Consider the following 20,292-nt stretch of genomic DNA (forward strand, 5'->3'; position numbering starts at 1 on the left):
AAATTTGAACATTATAAATTTCATTAAAATGTCTTATATCAACACTCAAAGAATGTGTATCTTCACGTACCCTTATTGAAGTCTGTGTAGTTGGGAATATATCGCAGAAATCCCGTTGACAACAGTTCTACTGTGCTACGCGTTTCAATTGAAAATGCAAGTAAAACAGGACAATTACGATATGATATAGACATGTTAACCCCCATATCATTCTGTCCCATTCTCCATTCCTCTCAATATCTTACAACTCTGGGTTTACACTTTTCTTACATTCGTACAATCTCGTCACTTTCTAAAAGATGACGTATGGACTGCTGACGTGTTAAACGTTACAGTCATACTTAAATTTAGAAAATGCATTTATCAAATATCATGTCGAGTCAGATTGTGCTAGTTACCATCATCATTCGATACATGGAATTTTAGGTTGTGACGCCGTCCCCTTCTCTTTTTGAAAGAAGGTTCGACATTACAGGAGACTCAGTACAAAAAACGACTTATGAGTTAGCTTCTCTTCCTAATTACCAGACAGTGATCGGCTAGTTTTTGTGGTACAACGGCCGTCGGACGGTATTCGATCGTACACGAACGCATATTCTAAACGTCTGTTATTGCTTTGAACACTCTAGATAAGAGTCAAACTGAAAAAGAAACGGTCAAGGAACAGATGGTGTCGAAGAAACCTAAACGAGCTACAGGGCAAAAGTTGGTTGTGTGTGTGTTAAAAAAGCCCTTTTCAACGCAGTCTGCATGAACAAGAAAGGCGATCTTTGAAATCGGGTTGGAGGCTAGGGTACCCTAAAATGAAGATAACTACCGTAATATTTGGACAGGAATATTAGGAAGAATTACAGAGCAATCTATTGAATGTTTACTTGTCAGGCGTGGCTGCTGCGCATTGTAAGTAGGTCTGCTGATTACAGTGTAATCTTCGCGTTGTGTGCGTCATCATTGTAGTTCGGAAAGTTGGACAGCGTAAAGAAAATAGTCCCTGAATAAATGCTGTGGAATCCTTAATTTCGATGCACACATTTATTTTGATTATCGAGAAGTGCGTTTGCATGAGTATGGCCGTATAAAGAGGTTTTTGCTTTGTATCTCTGCTTCATTGACCCAGGATTGTTCATTGTACATATGATTATGACCGTAGCACGCCCCTCTCTTGTGGCAGTACGGACAATCGAAGTAGTGATACAAAGCGATATCCTTCCGTAACCCAGTGATTCCCGTGATATTTAATAGACACCCCCATACATTTCGTGGGCTTCCGGTTTTACAAAAGGTCATGTTTGCAAACGTAAACTATATATAATGTCTAATCACGGTTGAAATTTTCATATTGCTGTATTGCTGGAGAGTCGCCAATACTTGGTAAGTATAAAATTAGTTGTAAGAAATTTGCTACTATAGTGGTTGTCACACAGCTTCGAGCTGGTGAAAAGTATAGCTAGTGCGCTAACTCAACCCAAAGCTATTTCGGCGAGACCGAGGTTTGTGGGAACAGTTTTTGCTTAATTTTTCCGTAAAACGGTATAATCCCATACCACATAAGACATTATCGCTTTGAGCGTGTACTTTCGGATGGAAAGCATCACAAAATGTACAAATCGTGGAAGCAATATTGTTTTGACTGTGTCGTGAAATAACAGGAATGCCGTCACTGGTTGAACACTGGGACTGAGATGATCAGGAGAAAGAATCCTTCAATTCACCGTGCAATAATCGATGTACAGGTTTGATGATTTTCATTGAGCCAAGGAAACAAATCCGTGTATGGGGATTTCGTCAACTCTAATCTTTTTCTCCGTTCATCCAGGTTTCAAAACATGACAAAGAGAGATCCACTTAAAGTTCTGGCTAAATCAAGCTGGACGTCCACCTACTCGGTTCTAATCCAACTCATATAAATTCATGACGTAGGTTTGATTTTTGATCAGACCAACATTCGGCCAATTTTTTGTCAGTTTTCAATCTTTATAAAGCAATTAGGGAGAAACCTGTGATATGGGTCTCACTCGCCAAAAACTTGAGTTTTAATTGTAAAAAAAAATATTATTTGGATGTGACCGATCAAAAACTACAAAATTTAGGAAAATTCTGAAAATGAGAAAACATGCTTAGCATCGAAGGGTGTTATGTAGGATAGGTCGGTATACCTGAAACATCAAGTGAAAATCCAATCCGATTTGAAAAGAAAAGAAACCCCGTTATTTGACATTATTTTTAATTATGAATTAACGTCAAGCAATAAATTGTTTGAATTCAGAGTGAAACTGGAAGTTACTGTTTGATGTTCTTATATCAAATTTCGGACATTCGTTTTTCAAAATTAAATGACGAATGTAGTACCATGTTTCTGCGAATATTTTCCCCATCTCATAAATAAGTCAGGGAACTTATGTGTTTTCTGCTGTCATGCTAGTGCTTCCTATAGAAGACATATCTTTTGACCTCTGTAGTGATTTTTGTAATGAAAAGATGTAGGACGATGCTACAAACTGTCAGTAGCAGATACGATATTTCAATAAATAAGAGTAAATAATATTTCGCCTACGAGATTTGAGCAAGATTTTGTAGGCTTGTAGTTAGGGAATTGGAGATGTCACTGCTTGAATATAAAACTAAAAAAATCACATTCGCACGCTAGTCAAACAGATGACTTCTTGCGGCGAAATTAGTAATCTGCAGGCCTCCCGTCTGCAGATCTCCCGATCCCCAGATATGAGGGGAATTCGGAAAGCGTGCGAAAGATACTGCGCCTTTCATAACATCCACCCACAAACTGCTCCAAGTAACTTTGAATTGGTCCACTTGTGAGTGAGGCAGATTTTTTTCTTTGGCCTTACCAGCGTGGTTGTCACCTAAGGTCACGTGGTCAGACACTGTCTGTGTCAATCACGTGAACTAAAAACGTGATCAGAACTTATACTGTGTAGTACATGTAGAAGTCGTTACTAATAAAACGTTCATATGAAATGTTGGAGAAGAATGCGAGAAAATCCGATGCTTGTGACAGATTAGTCCTTGGCGCTAAAAATCGACGTGATTGAACGAGATTGATTGATATTTTGTGAATCATATAGGGATAAACGCTGCCACGCCCTTACAAAATGTAGCGATGTAAAAGTTTGTAAAAGAGAAATATTCGATATTACCGGTAATAAGTTGATAAGTGTACACCAATGAGACGCAATGAAAGGGACACAGATGACATATAAATTAATTGACCTTTCAAGCCGAGGAACAACGGACACTTTTTAGCTGACATCAACATATATTCATATAATTCAGTGTATAAAGGGTTCGTTAAAAGCTCCGCAACTTTCGAGTGAATGCGCACACAATTAGTAGCATAATGAAGCACTTATCATGTTTGTGAATTGATTTTCAAAATATGAATACCGGAAAATCGAAATCAACGCCAAAATATCAAGTCCCGGATTCACCCTGTATCCAAAAAAAATGATTGTTTCAAACTCGTTCGCCACTAAAAATTACATCAAACAGCGAATTAAATAGTCTCAAAATGAATTAGAATTTCACTTTACCGTTTTTAAACACGAAGCGAAATGACTTGGATTTTCTTGTCGAGACATAAGAGGGACGAACGATATTTGTACGACTGTAGATTTCCCTGACAATCTCCTGTCGTTGAGTGCCTCATCATCGGCCACGCACAGTATTGTGCTGAAACAGTCATGAAACATTACTGGAGCGGAGACAAATCCATCCACTTTGTGATTGAACAACAACGTTATGGCGCTCGTTGTGCACTCACTGACACTGAAATTTTTCGTACGAACAATTCATCGATTCACTGAAACCTTCCTGGTAGATTTGAAAATTTTCATTCAGTCAGTTAGGTCTTATGACTTTAAGGAGATTTGACAATTTGCATTAGGGTGAGATTTTTATGTGCCAGTCCTACTGTTTCTGAAATTTTGTATCTCGTGACTTTATCACCATATGGAAGAAATGTCTGCTGCGTTTAAAGATTTAAGCTAGTCGCTAATTCATCATTTGTGTATACTGACTGTCTAAAAGACATTGGACCCACTGTTTTGTTAGAAAAATAAAGATTCCTACTATACCCGTTCCATTTACATTACGTCACCTATCTTCTATTTCGCGTCAATACCATCATATTTTACATTTGTCTTGAATTACCTTAAAATACTTTTTACATTTTTTGTCGTATCGGGTAACATATGATGTGACATGTAGACATTGCAACTCAATCATCTTTCAGTCATCAATATTGTAAAAACCTGCCAGAGTAAATTGAACTTTTAATCGTATCTCGAAATAACTTTCTGCTGCTATAATGCTTTGCCCCACCTTGTCTATTTGGACAGTTTTATAAAATGGTTTCTATAGTCAAGTCGCACTGCAAAAGTCATCTCAGGTTTACTTAATTTTGATGATATTTACTATCAACATATTAAGCATTTTTACTCATTTTTCGCAGAAAGAATATTGCTCATTTGTACCTAGTTCCAGTCCATTACTTAGTATTGTCCAACGTTTTAATTAAAAATACCTCAAAACTCAATTTTCCTCAAAACTCTGGAGTACGCTACTCTTTTGGACTCAGTTTGTATTTTGTAAGTAAATGAGGTTTCACAGTTATCGTTTTGAAATTGAAAATTACATTTTTCACAAATCGATACACTCAGTATGACAGTTTTCGGACAGGGTATTGAATTTCGCCCAAAGCCGTTTCATAAATGACGAACACTACGAATGCTTATTACTTTACCTTTTGAAACTTTATTGTGTTTATCCTCAGACTGTTAACACCACGGAAGTGGTATTAAGGGGGTCAAGTTGCCAAATTTTGACCCAATGTTAAGTGCGTAGTAATCGGACTGCTATCGCAGTAATCGGACGTCGTATTTGGAATGTGATTAGGGGTTAAATATTGATATTTTTGAAACTTCAAACACCTAATTTTCAATTTCGATGTGTTTAGAAAACTGTAAAAATTTCGTGATAAATTAGTTACGTTCAATCCATGGACGACGCAACTATAATTTTCGACGTGCATGTGCTTACATATCGGACATGGGCTGTCACTGTGTGTGGCTTTCGACACCTTGTATCGTACGGTGTGTTAACTTCGCCAAGTTTGTAGCCCTAAATAGCTTCTACCGAAAAGAAAAACTATACAGCATTGTCACCTGACTTAATATGCGGTAACGTGACTTGTAAAACGCTATCAATAAAGAGCGAAGTGAGTACAACGAACAGCATGTCTTAAAATGCCAAGAAACTGAGGTCATCCGAAAACTGTCACACTGAGTGTATTGCATAGGGTAATGATTTTATTGTTGAAATATCGGGAGATGCTAGGTAATTTATTACCCTTTTGCGAAAAATTGCTCGATATTCCCTGATTGAAACACACAGTACAGCGTGTGGGTGGACGTGGACGCTCAGTAATAATAATGGTATAAGTCCATAAGACATGGCCAAACGGGACCATCCTGTTCACGTTAGTAGCCATGGGTTATCAATGAGTTGCCAGGCCTCTTTGTTTCTTCTCGTACCGGTGGCTCCTCCGGTGGCTCCTCCGGAAAATCGAAATCAACGCCAAAATATCAAGTCCCGGATTCACCCTGTATCCAAAAAAAATATTGTTTCAAACTCGTTCGCCACTAAAAATTACATCAAACAGCGAATTAAATAGTCTCAAAATGAATTAGAATTTCACTTTACCGTTTTTAAACACGAAGCGAAATGACTTGGATTTTCTTGTCGAGACATAAGAGGGACGAACGATATTTGTACGACTGTAGATTTCCCTGACAATCTCCTGTCGTTGAGTGCGTCATCATCGGCCACGCACAGTATTGTGCTGAAACAGTCATGAAACATTACTGGAGCGGAGACAAATCCATCCACTTTGTGATTGAACAACAACGTCATGGCGCTCCTTGTGCACTCACTGACACTGAAATTTTTCGTACGAACAATTCATCGATTCACTGAAACCTTCCTGGTAGATTTGAAAATTTTCATTCAGTCAGTTAGGTCTTATGACTTTAAGGAGATTTGACAATTTGCATTAGGGTGAGATTTTTATGTGCCAGTCCTACTGTTTCTGAAATTTTGTATCTCGTGACTTTATCATCATATGGAAGAAATGTCTGCTGCGTTTAAAGATTTAAGCTAGTCGCTAATTCATCATTTGTGTATACTGACTGTCTAAAAGACATTGGACCCACTGTTTTGTTAGAAAAATAAAGATTCCTACTATACCCGTTCCATTTACATTACGTCACCTATCTTCTATTTCGCGTCAATACCATCATATTTTACATTTGTCTTGAATTACCTTAAAATACTTTTTTACATTTTTTGTCGTATCGGGTAACATATGATGTGACATGTAGACATTGCAACTCAATCATCTTTCAGTCATCAATATTGTAAAAATCTGCCAGAGTAAATTGAACTTTTAATCGTATCTCGAAATAACTTTCTGCTGCTATAATGCTTTGCCCCACCTTGTCTATTTGGAAAGTTTTTATAAAATGGTTTCTATAGTCAAGTCGCACTGCAAAAGTCATCTCAGGTTTACTTAATTTTGATGATATTTACTATCAACATATTAAGCACTTTTTACTCATTTTTCGCAGAAAGAATATTGCTCATTGTACCTAGTTCCAGTCCATTACTTAGTATTGTCCAACGTTTTAATTAAAAATACCTCAAAACTCAATTTTCCTCAAAACTCTGGAGTACGCTACTCTTTTGGACTCAGTTTGTATTTTGTAAGTAAATGAGGTTTCACAGTTATCGTTTTGAAAATTGAAAATTACATTTTTCACAAATCGATACACTCAGTATGACAGTTTTCGGACAGGGTATTGAATTTCGCCCAAAGCCGTTTCATAAATGACGAACACTACGAATGCTTATTACTTTACCTTTTGAAACTTTATTGTGTTTATCCTCAGACTGTTAACACCACGGAAGTGGTATTAAGGGGGTCAAGTTGCCAAATTTTGACCCAATGTTAAGTGCGTAGTAATCGGACTGCTATCGCAGTAATCGGACGTCGTATTTGGAATGTGATTAGGGGTTAAATATTGATATTTTTGAAACTTCAAACACCTAATTTTCAATTTCGATGTGTTTAGAAAACTGTAAAAATTTCGTGATAAATTAGTTACGTTCAATCCATGGACGACGCAACTATATTTCGACGTGCATGTGCTTACATATCGGACATGGGCTGTCACTGTGTGTGGCTTTCGACACCTTGTATCGTACGGTGTGTTAACTTCGCCAAGTTTGTAGCCCTAAATAGCTTCTACCGAAAAGAAAAACTATACAGCATTGTCACCTGACTTAATATGCGGTAACGTGACTTGTAAAACGCTATCAATAAAGAGCGAAGTGAGTACAACGAACAGCATGTCTTAAAATGCCCAGAAACTGAGGTCATCCGAAAACTGTCACACTGAGTGTATTGCATAGGGTAATGATTTTATTGTTGAAATATCGGGAGATGCTAGGTAATTTATTACCCTTTTGCGAAAAATTGCTCGATATTCCCTGATTGAAACACACAGTACAGCGTGTGGGTGGACGTGGACGCTCAGTAATAATAATGGTATAAGTCCATAAGACATGGCCAAACGGGACCATCCTGTTCACGTTAGTAGCCATGGGTTATCAATGAGTTGCCAGGCCTCTTTGTTTTTCTTCTCGTACCGGTGGCTCCTCCGGTGGCTCCTCCGGAAAATCGAAATCAACGCCAAAATATCAAGTCCCGGATTCACCCTGTATCCAAAAAAAATGATTGTTTCAAACTCGTTCGCCACTAAAAATTACATCAAACAGCGAATTAAATAGTCTCAAAATGAATTAGAATTTCACTTTACCGTTTTTAAACACGAAGCGAAATGACTTGGATTTTCTTGTCGAGACATAAGAGGGACGAACGATATTTGTACGACTGTAGATTTCCCTGACAATCTCCTGTCGTTGAGTGCGTCATCATCGGCCACGCACAGTATTGTGCTGAAACAGTCATGAAACATTACTGGAGCGGAGACAAATCCATCCACTTTGTGATTGAACAACAACGTCATGGCGCTCGTTGTGCACTCACTGACACTGAAATTTTTCGTACGAACAATTCATCGATTCACTGAAACCTTCCTGGTAGATTTGAAAATTTTCATTCAGTCAGTTAGGTCTTATGACTTTAAGGAGATTTGACAATTTGCATTAGGGTGAGATTTTTATGTGCCAGTCCTACTGTTTCTGAAATTTTGTATCTCGTGACTTTATCACCATATGGAAGAAATGTCTGCTGCGTTTAAAGATTTAAGCTAGTCGCTAATTCATCATTTGTGTATACTGACTGTCTAAAAGACATTGGACCCACTGTTTTGTTAGAAAAATAAAGATTCCTACTATACCCGTTCCATTTACATTACGTCACCTATCTTCTATTTCGCGTCAATACCATCATATTTTACATTTGTCTTGAATTACCTTAAAATACTTTTTTACATTTTTTGTCGTATCGGGTAACATATGATGTGACATGTAGACATTGCAACTCAATCATCTTTCAGTCATCAATATTGTAAAAATCTGCCAGAGTAAATTGAACTTTAATCGTATCTCGAAATAACTTTCTGCTGCTATAATGCTTTGCCCCACCTTGTCTATTTGGAAAGTTTTATAAAATGGTTCTATAGTCAAGTCGCACTGCAAAAGTCATCTCAGGTTTACTTAATTTTGATGATATTTACTATCAACATATTAAGCACTTTTTACTCATTTTTCGCAGAAAGAATATTGCTCATTTGTACCTAGTTCCAGTCCATTACTTAGTATTGTCCAACGTTTTAATTAAAAATACCTCAAAACTCAATTTTCCTCAAAACTCTGGAGTACGCTACTCTTTTGGACTCAGTTTGTATTTTGTAAGTAAATGAGGTTTCACAGTTATCGTTTTGAAAATTGAAAATTACATTTTTCACAAATCGATACACTCAGTATGACAGTTTTCGGACAGGGTATTGAATTTCGCCCAAAGCCGTTTCATAAATGACGAACACTACGAATGCTTATTACTTTACCTTTTGAAACTTTATTGTGTTTATCCTCAGACTGTTAACACCACGGAAGTGGTATTAAGGGGGTCAAGTTGCCAAATTTTGACCCAATGTTAAGTGCGTAGTAATCGGACTGCTATCGCAGTAATCGGACGTCGTATTTGGAATGTGATTGGGGTTAAATATTGATATTTTGAAACTTCAAACACCTAATTTTCAATTTCGATGTGTTTAGAAAACTGTAAAAATTTCGTGATAAATTAGTTACGTTCAATCCATGGACGACGCAACTATAATTTTCGACGTGCATGTGCTTACATATCGGACATGGGCTGTCACTGTGTGTGGCTTTCGACACCTTGTATCGTACGGTGTGTTAACTTCGCCAAGTTTGTAGCCCTAAATAGCTTCTACCGAAAAGAAAAACTATACAGCATTGTCACCTGACTTAATATGCGGTAACGTGACTTGTAAAACGCTATCAATAAAGAGCGAAGTGAGTACAACGAACAGCATGTCTTAAAATGCCCAGAAACTGAGGTCATCCGAAAACTGTCACACTGAGTGTATTGCATAGGGTAATGATTTTATTGTTGAAATATCGGGAGATGCTAGGTAATTTATTACCCTTTTGCGAAAAATTGCTCGATATTCCCTGATTGAAACACACAGTACAGCGTGTGGGTGGACGTGGACGCTCAGTAATAATAATGGTATAAGTCCATAAGACATGGCCAAACGGGACCATCCTGTTCACGTTAGTAGCCATGGGTTATCAATGAGTTGCCAGGCCTCTTTGTTTCTTCTCGTACCGGTGGCTCCTCCGGTGGCTCCTCCGGAAAATCGAAATCAACGCCAAAATATCAAGTCCCGGATTCACCCTGTATCCAAAAAAAATGATTGTTTCAAACTCGTTCGCCACTAAAAATTACATCAAACAGCGAATTAAATAGTCTCAAAATGAATTAGAATTTCACTTTACCGTTTTTAAACACGAAGCGAAATGACTTGGATTTTCTTGTCGAGACATAAGAGGGACGAACGATATTTGTACGACTGTAGATTTCCCTGACAATCTCCTGTCGTTGAGTGCCTCATCATCGGCCACGCACAGTATTGTGCTGAAACAGTCATGAAACATTACTGGAGCGGAGACAAATCCATCCACTTTGTGATTGAACAACAACGTCATGGCGCTCGTTGTGCACTCACTGACACTGAAATTTTTCGTACGAACAATTCATCGATTCACTGAAACCTTCCTGGTAGATTTGAAAATTTTCATTCAGTCAGTTAGGTCTTATGACTTTAAGGAGATTTGACATTTGCATTAGGGTGAGATTTTTATGTGCCAGTCCTACTGTTTCTGAAATTTTGTATCTCGTGACTTTATCACCATATGGAAGAAATGTCTGCTGCGTTTAAAGATTTAAGCTAGTCGCTAATTCATCATTTGTGTATACTGACTGTCTAAAAGACATTGGACCCACTGTTTTGTTAGAAAAATAAAGATTCCTACTATACCCGTTCCATTTACATTACGTCACCTATCTTCTATTTCGCGTCAATACCATCATATTTTACATTTGTCTTGAATTACCTTAAAATACTTTTTTACATTTTTTGTCGTATCGGGTAACATATGATGTGACATGTAGACATTGCAACTCAATCATCTTTCAGTCATCAATATTGTAAAAATCTGCCAGAGTAAATTGAACTTTTAATCGTATCTCGAAATAACTTTCTGCTGCTATAATGCTTTGCCCCACCTTGTCTATTTGGAAAGTTTTTATAAAATGGTTCTATAGTCAAGTCGCACTGCAAAAGTCATCTCAGGTTTACTTAATTTTGATGATATTTACTATCAACATATTAAGCACTTTTTACTCATTTTTCGCAGAAAGAATATTGCTCATTTGTACCTAGTTCCAGTCCATTACTTAGTATTGTCCAACGTTTTAATTAAAAATACCTCAAAACTCATTTTCCTCAAAACTCTGGAGTACGCTACTCTTTTGGACTCAGTTTGTATTTTGTAAGTAAATGAGGTTTCACAGTTATCGTTTTGAAAATTGAAAATTACATTTTTCACAAATCGATACACTCAGTATGACAGTTTTCGGACAGGGTATTGAATTTCGCCCAAAGCCGTTTCATAAATGACGAACACTACGAATGCTTATACTTTACCTTTTGAAACTTTATTGTGTTTATCCTCAGACTGTTAACACCACGGAAGTGGTATTAAGGGGGTCAAGTTGCCAAATTTTGACCCAATGTTAAGTGCGTAGTAATCGGACTGCTATCGCAGTAATCGGACGTCGTATTTGGAATGTGATTGGGGGTTAAATATTGATATTTTTGAAACTTCAAACACCTAATTTTCAATTTCGATGTGTTTAGAAAACTGTAAAAATTTCGTGATAAATTAGTTACGTTCAATCCATGGACGACGCAACTATAATTTTCGACGTGCATGTGCTTACATATCGGACATGGGCTGTCACTGTGTGTGGCTTTCGACACCTTGTATCGTACGGTGTGTTAACTTCGCCAAGTTTGTAGCCCTAAATAGCTTCTACCGAAAAGAAAAACTATACAGCATTGTCACCTGACTTAATATGCGGTAACGTGACTTGTAAAACGCTATCAATAAAGAGCGAAGTGAGTACAACGAACAGCATGTCTTAAAATGCCCAGAAATGAGGTCATCCGAAAACTGTCACACTGAGTGTATTGCATAGGGTAATGATTTTATTGTTGAAATATCGGGAGATGCTAGGTAATTTATTACCCTTTTGCGAAAAATTGCTCGATATTCCCTGATTGAAACACACAGTACAGCGTGTGGGTGGACGTGGACGCTCAGTAATAATAATGGTATAAGTCCATAAGACATGGCCAAACGGGACCATCCTGTTCACGTTAGTAGCCATGGGTTATCAATGAGTTGCCAGGCCTCTTTGTTTCTTCTCGTACCGGTGGCTCCTCCGGTGGCTCCTCCGGAAAATCGAAATCAACGCCAAAATATCAAGTCCCGGATTCACCCTGTATCCAAAAAAAATGATTGTTTCAAACTCGTTCGCCACTAAAAATTACATCAAACAGCGAATTAAATAGTCTCAAAATGAATTAGAATTTCACTTTACCGTTTTAAACACGAAGCGAAATGACTTGGATTTCTTGTCGAGACATAAGAGGGACGAACGATATTTGTACGACTGTAGATTTCCCTGACAATCTCCTGTCGTTGAGTGCCTCATCATCGGCCACGCACAGTATTGTGCTGAAACAGTCATGAAACATTACTGGAGCGGAGACAAATCCATCCACTTTGTGATTGAACAACAACGTCATGGCGCTCGTTGTGCACTCACTGACACTGAAATTTTTCGTACGAACAATTCATCGATTCACTGAAACCTTCCTGGTAGATTTGAAAATTTTCATTCAGTCAGTTAGGTCTTATGACTTTAAGGAGATTTGACAATTTGCATTAGGGTGAGATTTTTATGTGCCAGTCCTACTGTTTCTGAATTTTGTATCTCGTGACTTTATCACCATATGGAAGAAATGTCTGCTGCGTTTAAAGATTTAAGCTAGTCGCTAATTCATCATTTGTGTATACTGACTGTCTAAAAGACATTGGACCCACTGTTTTGTTAGAAAAATAAAGATTCCTACTATACCCGTTCCATTTACATTACGTCACCTATCTTCTATTTCGCGTCAATACCATCATATTTTACATTTGTCTTGAATTACCTTAAAATACTTTTTTACATTTTTTGTCGTATCGGGTAACATATGATGTGACATGTAGACATTGCAACTCAATCATCTTTCAGTCATCAATATTGTAAAAATCTGCCAGAGTAAATTGAACTTTTAATCGTATCTCGAAATAACTTTCTGCTGCTATAATGCTTTGCCCACCTTGTCTATTTGGAAAGTTTTTATAAAATGGTTTCTATAGTCAAGTCGCACTGCAAAAGTCATCTCAGGTTTACTTAATTTTGATGATATTTACTATCAACATATTAAGCACTTTTTACTCATTTTTCGCAGAAAGAATATTGCTCATTTGTACCTAGTTCCAGTCCATTACTTAGTATTGTCCAACGTTTTAATTAAAAATACCTCAAAACTCAATTTTCCTCAAAACTCTGGAGTACGCTACTCTTTTGGACTCAGTTTGTATTTTGTAAGTAAATGAGGTTTCACAGTTATCGTTTTGAAAATTGAAAATTACATTTTTCACAAATCGATACACTCAGTATGACAGTTTTCGGACAGGGTATTGAATTTCGCCCAAAGCCGTTTCATAAATGACGAACACTACGAATGCTTATTACTTTACCTTTTGAAACTTTATTGTGTTTATCCTCAGACTGTTAACACCACGGAAGTGGTATTAAGGGGGTCAAGTTGCCAATTTTGACCCAATGTTAAGTGCGTAGTAATCGGACTGCTATCGCAGTAATCGGACGTCGTATTTGGAATGTGATTGGGGGTTAAATATTGATATTTTTGAAACTTCAAACACCTAATTTTCAATTTCGATGTGTTTAGAAAACTGTAAAAATTTCGTGATAAATTAGTTACGTTCAATCCATGGACGACGCAACTATAATTTTCGACGTGCATGTGCTTACATATCGGACATGGGCTGTCACTGTGTGTGGCTTTCGACACCTTGTATCGTACGGTGTGTTAACTTCGCCAAGTTTGTAGCCCTAAATAGCTTCTACCGAAAAGAAAAACTATACAGCATTGTCACCTGACTTAATATGCGGTAACGTGACTTGTAAAACGCTATCAATAAAGAGCGAAGTGAGTACAACGAACAGCATGTCTTAAAATGCCCAGAAACTGAGGTCATCCGAAAACTGTCACACTGAGTGTATTGCATAGGGTAATGATTTTATTGTTGAAATATCGGGAGATGCTAGGTAATTTATTACCCTTTTGCGAAAAATTGCTCGATATTCCCTGATTGAAACACACAGTACAGCGTGTGGTGGACGTGGACGCTCAGTAATAATAATGGTATAAGTCCATAAGACATGGCCAAACGGGACCATCCTGTTCACGTAGTAGCCATGGGTTATCAATGAGTTGCCAGGCCTCTTTGTTTCTTCTCGTACCGGTGGCTCCTCCGGTGGCTCCTCCGGAAAATCGAAATCAACGCCAAAATATCAAGTCCCGGATTCACCCTGTATCCAAAAAAAATAATTGTTTCAAACTCGTTCGCCACTAAAAATTACATCAAACAGCGAATTAAATAGTCTCAAAATGAATTAGAATTTCACTTTACCGTTTTAAACACGAAGCGAAATGACTTGGATTTTCTTGTCGAGACATAAGAGGGACGAACGATATTTGTACGACTGTAGATTTCCCTGACAATCTCCTGTCGTTGAGTGCCTCATCATCGCCACGCACAGTATTGTGCTGAAACAGTCATGAAACATTACTGGAGCGGAGACAAATCCATCCACTTTGTGATTGAACAACAACGTCATGGCGCTCGTTGTGCACTCACTGACACTGAAATTTTTCGTACGAACAATTCATCGATTCACTGAAACCTTCCTGGTAGATTTGAAAATTTTCATTCAGTCAGTTAGGTCTTATGACTTTAAGGAGATTTGACAATTTGCATTAGGGTGAGATTTTTATGTGCCAGTCCTACTGTTTCTGAAATTTTGTATCTCGTGACTTTATCACCATATGGAAGAAATGTCTGCTGCGTTTAAAGATTTAAGCTAGTCGCTAATTCATCATTTGTGTATACTGACTGTCTAAAAGACATTGGACCCACTGTTTTGTTAGAAAAATAAAGATTCCTACTATACCCGTTCCATTTACATTACGTCACCTATCTTCTATTTCGCGTCAATACCATCATATTTTACATTTGTCTTGAATTACCTTAAAATACTTTTTTACATTTTTGTCGTATCGGGTAACATATGATGTGACATGTAGACATTGCAACTCAATCATCTTTCAGTCATCAATATTGTAAAAATCTGCCAGAGTAAATTGAACTTTTAATCGTATCTCGAAATAACTTTCTGCTGCTATAATGCTTTGCCCCACCTTGTCTATTTGGAAAGTTTTTATAAAATGGTTTCTATAGTCAAGTCGCACTGCAAAAGTCATCTCAGGTTTACTTAATTTTGATGATATTTACTATCAACATATTAAGCACTTTTTACTCATTTTTCGCAGAAAGAATATTGCTCATTTGTACCTAGTTCCAGTCCATTACTTAGTATTGTCCAACGTTTTAATTAAAAATACCTCAAAACTCAATTTTCCTCAAAACTCTGGAGTACGCTACTCTTTTGGACTCAGTTTGTATTTTGTAAGTAAATGAGGTTTCACAGTTATCGTTTTGAAAATTGAAAATTACATTTTTCACAAATCGATACACTCAGTATGACAGTTTTCGGACAGGGTATTGAATTTCGCCCAAAGCCGTTTCATAAATGACGAACACTACGAATGCTTATTACTTTACCTTTTGAAACTTTATTGTGTTTATCCTCAGACTGTTAACACCACGGAAGTGGTATTAAGGGGGTCAAGTTGCCAAATTTTGACCCAATGTTAAGTGCGTAGTAATCGGACTGCTATCGCAGTAATCGGACGTCGTATTTGGAATGTGATTAGGGGTTAAATATTGATATTTTTGAAACTTCAAACACCTAATTTTCAATTTCGATGTGTTTAGAAAACTGTAAAAATTTCGTGATAAATTAGTTACGTTCAATCCATGGACGACGCAACTATATTTCGACGTGCATGTGCTTACATATCGGACATGGGCTGTCACTGTGTGTGGCTTTCGACACCTTGTATCGTACGGTGTGTTAACTTCGCCAAGTTTGTAGCCCTAAATAGCTTCTACCGAAAAGAAAAACTATACAGCATTGTCACCTTGTCACTTTACTGGTTGGTTGATCCTCAAAATTGAGCGTGAATTCTCCCTTAGGCTATCCGAGATGTCGTCGGATCACTTCATTCATACTGCCAGTGTAAGACTCTTTATTATGCTGACGCTGCTGTAAAACTTATATATGAACAGCTGTGAACTTTATCTCACTCGTCTTACAAAAGGTCCCTGTAGCTCATTAAGTTGTCCTGTATTTACGATGACACGTCATTCTGCACCCAGCAAAGAGTGACCATTTGCCTTGTGCTCACGCAAATCACCCTTTTTGCGATCAGAATCAATCATTTAAATGTTCTATTTTACAATACGTATTTTACCTCTAGGCAAAAGCCCTCTGATTGAGCAATCATGGTACATAAATTACTGATTGTAAATTATGTTTGATGACTTTAAAGTAAGATACGAAAATGGACTCCGAAATTCGAAGAGATCTTAATGCAGGCGAATACGGCGTGTAATTAGATTTTATAAATATATGGAGTTGTAATTGGAGATATTATAATGCCGTTATTTTTTGTTTTATTTTTAAAATCCCGGTATATCGCACGTTTGTTGACCTTGTTTTTCACAAGCATCGAATTAAAAATTTTTCGGTATACATGATGGTTTATAAGGGCTTGAAGAGTTGCAGATTTGCAAAGGGGACTCATCATGGAGTACCATGTTTCTTAGAATACTTTCCAATTTCATAAGTAAGTTAGGGAACCTGTGTTTTCTGCTGCCATGCTAGTGCTTTCTATAGAATACATATTTTTTGACCTCTGTAGTTATTCTTACAATGAAAAGATCGTAGGACGATGCTACAAACTGTCAGCAACAGAAACGATACTTCAATAAATAATAGTAAATTATATTTCGCCCGCGAGATTTGAGCAAGATTTTGTAGGCTTGCAGTCAGGTACATAGAAATGTCACTGCTTGAACATGAAACTAGTAAAAAAATCTTCAATGACAATCACATTCGCATGCTAGTCAGACAAATGACTTCTTGAGGCGAAATCAGTAGTCTGCAGGCCTCCCGATACCAAGATATGAGGGGGTTTCGGAAAGCACGCGAAAGATACTACGCCATTCATAACATCTGCCAACAAACTGCTCCCTGTAACTTTGAAATTTGTCCACATGTGAGTGAGGCAGATTTTGTTTTTTGGCCTCACCAGCGTGGTTGTCACCTAAGGTCACAGGGTCAGACATTGTATGTGTCAATCTCGTGAACTAAAAACGTGATCAGAACTTATACTATATAATACATGTAGAAGTCGTTACTAATAAAACGTTAATATGAAATGTTGGAGAAGAATGCGAGAAAATCCGACGATAGTGACAGATTAGTCCTTGGCGCTAAAAATCGACATGATTGAACGTGATTGAACGATATTTTGTGTATCATATAGGAATAAACGTTGCCGTGCCCTTACAAAATGTAGCGATGTAAAATTTTGTAAAAGAGAAACATTCAATATAACCGGTAATTAGATGATAAATTTACACCGATGAAACGAAATTCAAGGCACACAGATGACATATAAATTAATTGATCTTTCAAGCCTAGGAACTACGGACACTTTTTAGCTGACATCAACATAAGCTTATATTCATATAATTCAGTGTAGAAGGGGTTCGTTGAAAGCTACGTAACTTTCGAGTGAATGAGCACACAATTAGTAGCATAATGAAGCACTCTTCATGTTCGTGAATTGATTTTAAAAATATGAATGCCAGAAAATCAAAATCAACGCCAAAATATCAAGTCCCAGATTCACCTTGTATCCGAAAAAATGATTTGTGATGAAATGCTAATGTGATGCGTGATCGGTATATTGCTTCAGTTCGGCTTCACTTCGTCACTTGTCGGCCGTGAGTGACGGGTTTCCTTACCTGCTTGACAGGGGGATTGTGGCCAATCAGAAGTGCGTTAGGAGTCACGTGATTCGTGGATGTTAGCACGTTTTTTGGGGAGAAGAGATTTACATGGCGTTGTGTTGATCATTATGTTATTTAGCTTAGGACGCTGGTTGTAGTCGCTATTTTCACTCGGGATATTTTCTAGGTCTTTACCTGCTGGCATAGCCGGAGAGGACACTGAAAACAACGTGTGTGTGGAACATTTGGGGAGCGGGTTTTCCGCTTGGAACATTTGGGGAGCGGGTTTTCCGCTTCCGTTTTCCGATCCTTGGTTGGATCGAAGCCACGTTACCAGATATTGACCCGATCCTGAGCGGAGTCCCGTCCACCACAGATTGTTTCAAACTCGTTCGCCACTAAAGATAACGTCAAACAGCAAATTAAATAGTAAAAAATGAATTAGAATTTCTCTTGTCCGCTGTTAAGCACGAAGCGAAATGACTTGGATTTTCTTGTCAAGGCATAGAAGGGACGAACTTTATTTGTACGACTTTAGATTTCCCTGATAATCTTCTATCGTTGAGTGCCGAGTCATCATCGGTCACGCACAGTATTGTGCTGAAACAGTCATGAAATATTACTGGCGACAAATCGATACAATTTGTGATGGATCACGAAGGGCACGGCGCTCGTTGTGCACTCACTGACACTAAAATGTTTCGTACCAACAATTCATCGATTCACTGAAGCCTTCCTGGTAGATTTGAAGATTTTCATTAGGTCAGTTAAGCCTTATGACTATTCGGAAATTTGACAATGTGCATTAGGGTGAGAGTTTTTATGTGCCAGTCCTACTCTTTCTTAGATTTTGTATCTCGTTACTTTAGCACCATCTGGAAGAAATGTCTACTGCATTTTGTGGTCGTGTTGTCCATGACCTGAGGCTCATAATATATGATGATCTTTAGTAAGGATAAAACACGCCATCTATTTCAGCCCCATGCACAGACACTCACTTACATCAGCAACTACAACTTTAACACTTTACTTAACTATTGCTGATAATATTACATAGGTCACAAGTCGTATGTCTTACCCTTATACAGAGACTGCACTCTAAGTAAGCTAAACTTGATTTTTACTTTTGTCATAAATATGAAAGCTGAAATGAAGGACTCTACGAGAAGCAAACCCGACCACGTCAGGTGTTTCTATATCGAGACAATTCTCTCTTTTACAGTCGTCACTAGATTTACTTCATATAGACTAGGACAAAAATTGTGGCGCAGTTAGTATTGTTGTTTCTGAACAACATCAATTCAATAAGGTTCCCACGCACTACAGATTTAAGCTGGTTGGTAATTCATCACATGTGTGTACTAACTGTCTAAAGACATGGGACCCACGGTTTTGTTACAAAAATAAAGATTCTACTTTACCCATTGAATTTACATTTCGTCGCCTATCCCTTATTTACAGCTGACAGTCAATACCATTACATTTTGCGTTTTTATTGAAATAACTTAAAAATATTTTTTTTAACATTTTTTGTCGTATCGGGTAACAAATGATGTGGCAGGCAGGACTTGCAACTTTCAAATATGACCAACTCAATGAGCTGTCTTCCATCGATATTGTTAATTTCTGTCAGCGTAAATTTAACTTTTTCTCGCAAATAAACATTAATTTCTGCTGCTATAATGCTTTGCCCAGCCCTTTCTCTTTGTAAAGTTTTATAAAATTGTTTCTGCAGTCAAGTCGGACTGCAAAAGTCATCTCAGGTTTACTTAATTTTCGATGATATTTAGTATCAAAATATCAACCACTTTTTACTCATTTTGCGCAGAAAGAATACTGTTCATATATGCCTAGTTCCAGTCCATTACTAAGTCTCGTCCAACGTTTTAGTTAAATACACCTCAAAACAGGTTTTTAAACTCACTTTTCCTCAATACTGTGGGTACGCTACTTTTTTGGACTCAGTTTGAAGTTTGTAAGTAAATGAAGTTTCACAGATATCGTTTTGAAAGTTGAAAATTTAATTTTTCCAAATCAATATTTCATAAAATAATGATTACAGTGTTGAAATATCGGGGGATGTTAGGTGACTTGTTACCCTTTTGCCAAAAATTACACGATATTCCTTGATTGAAACACATAGTACAGCGTGTGGGTGGACGTGGACGCACTTTTGTCGAATTGATACTGACTGACGTTCAGTGATAATAATGTTATAAGTCAACAAGATATGGCCAAATGGGGCCATTCTGTTCACGTTAGTAGCCATGGGTTATCAACGAGTTGCCAGGCCTCTTGGTTACTTCTCCTACCGGTGGCTCCTCCAACACTGACAGCCGAGAGAAGTCCCAGCATAGATGCAATAGACTTACAATGGCGAAG

At 37.6% G+C, this 20,292-nt stretch overlaps 1 protein-coding gene across 1 annotated transcript in view; it reads left to right on the plus strand.

Annotated features, from left to right (window-relative positions):
• The first annotated feature begins 1,270 nt into the window (after positions 1-1,270).
• Positions 1,271-20,292, plus strand: part of LOC139140461 (uncharacterized) — a 95,903-nt gene continuing 76,881 nt past the window's right edge. The window contains exon 1 of the mRNA XM_070709749.1: positions 1,271-1,371. The gene's annotated coding sequence lies outside the window, so the exon portion shown is untranslated. The remainder of the gene's footprint in view (positions 1,372-20,292) is intronic.

Source organism: Ptychodera flava, chromosome 9 (assembly GCF_041260155.1).
Source record: "Ptychodera flava strain L36383 chromosome 9, AS_Pfla_20210202, whole genome shotgun sequence".
Classification (NCBI taxonomy): domain Eukaryota; kingdom Metazoa; phylum Hemichordata; class Enteropneusta; family Ptychoderidae; genus Ptychodera; species Ptychodera flava.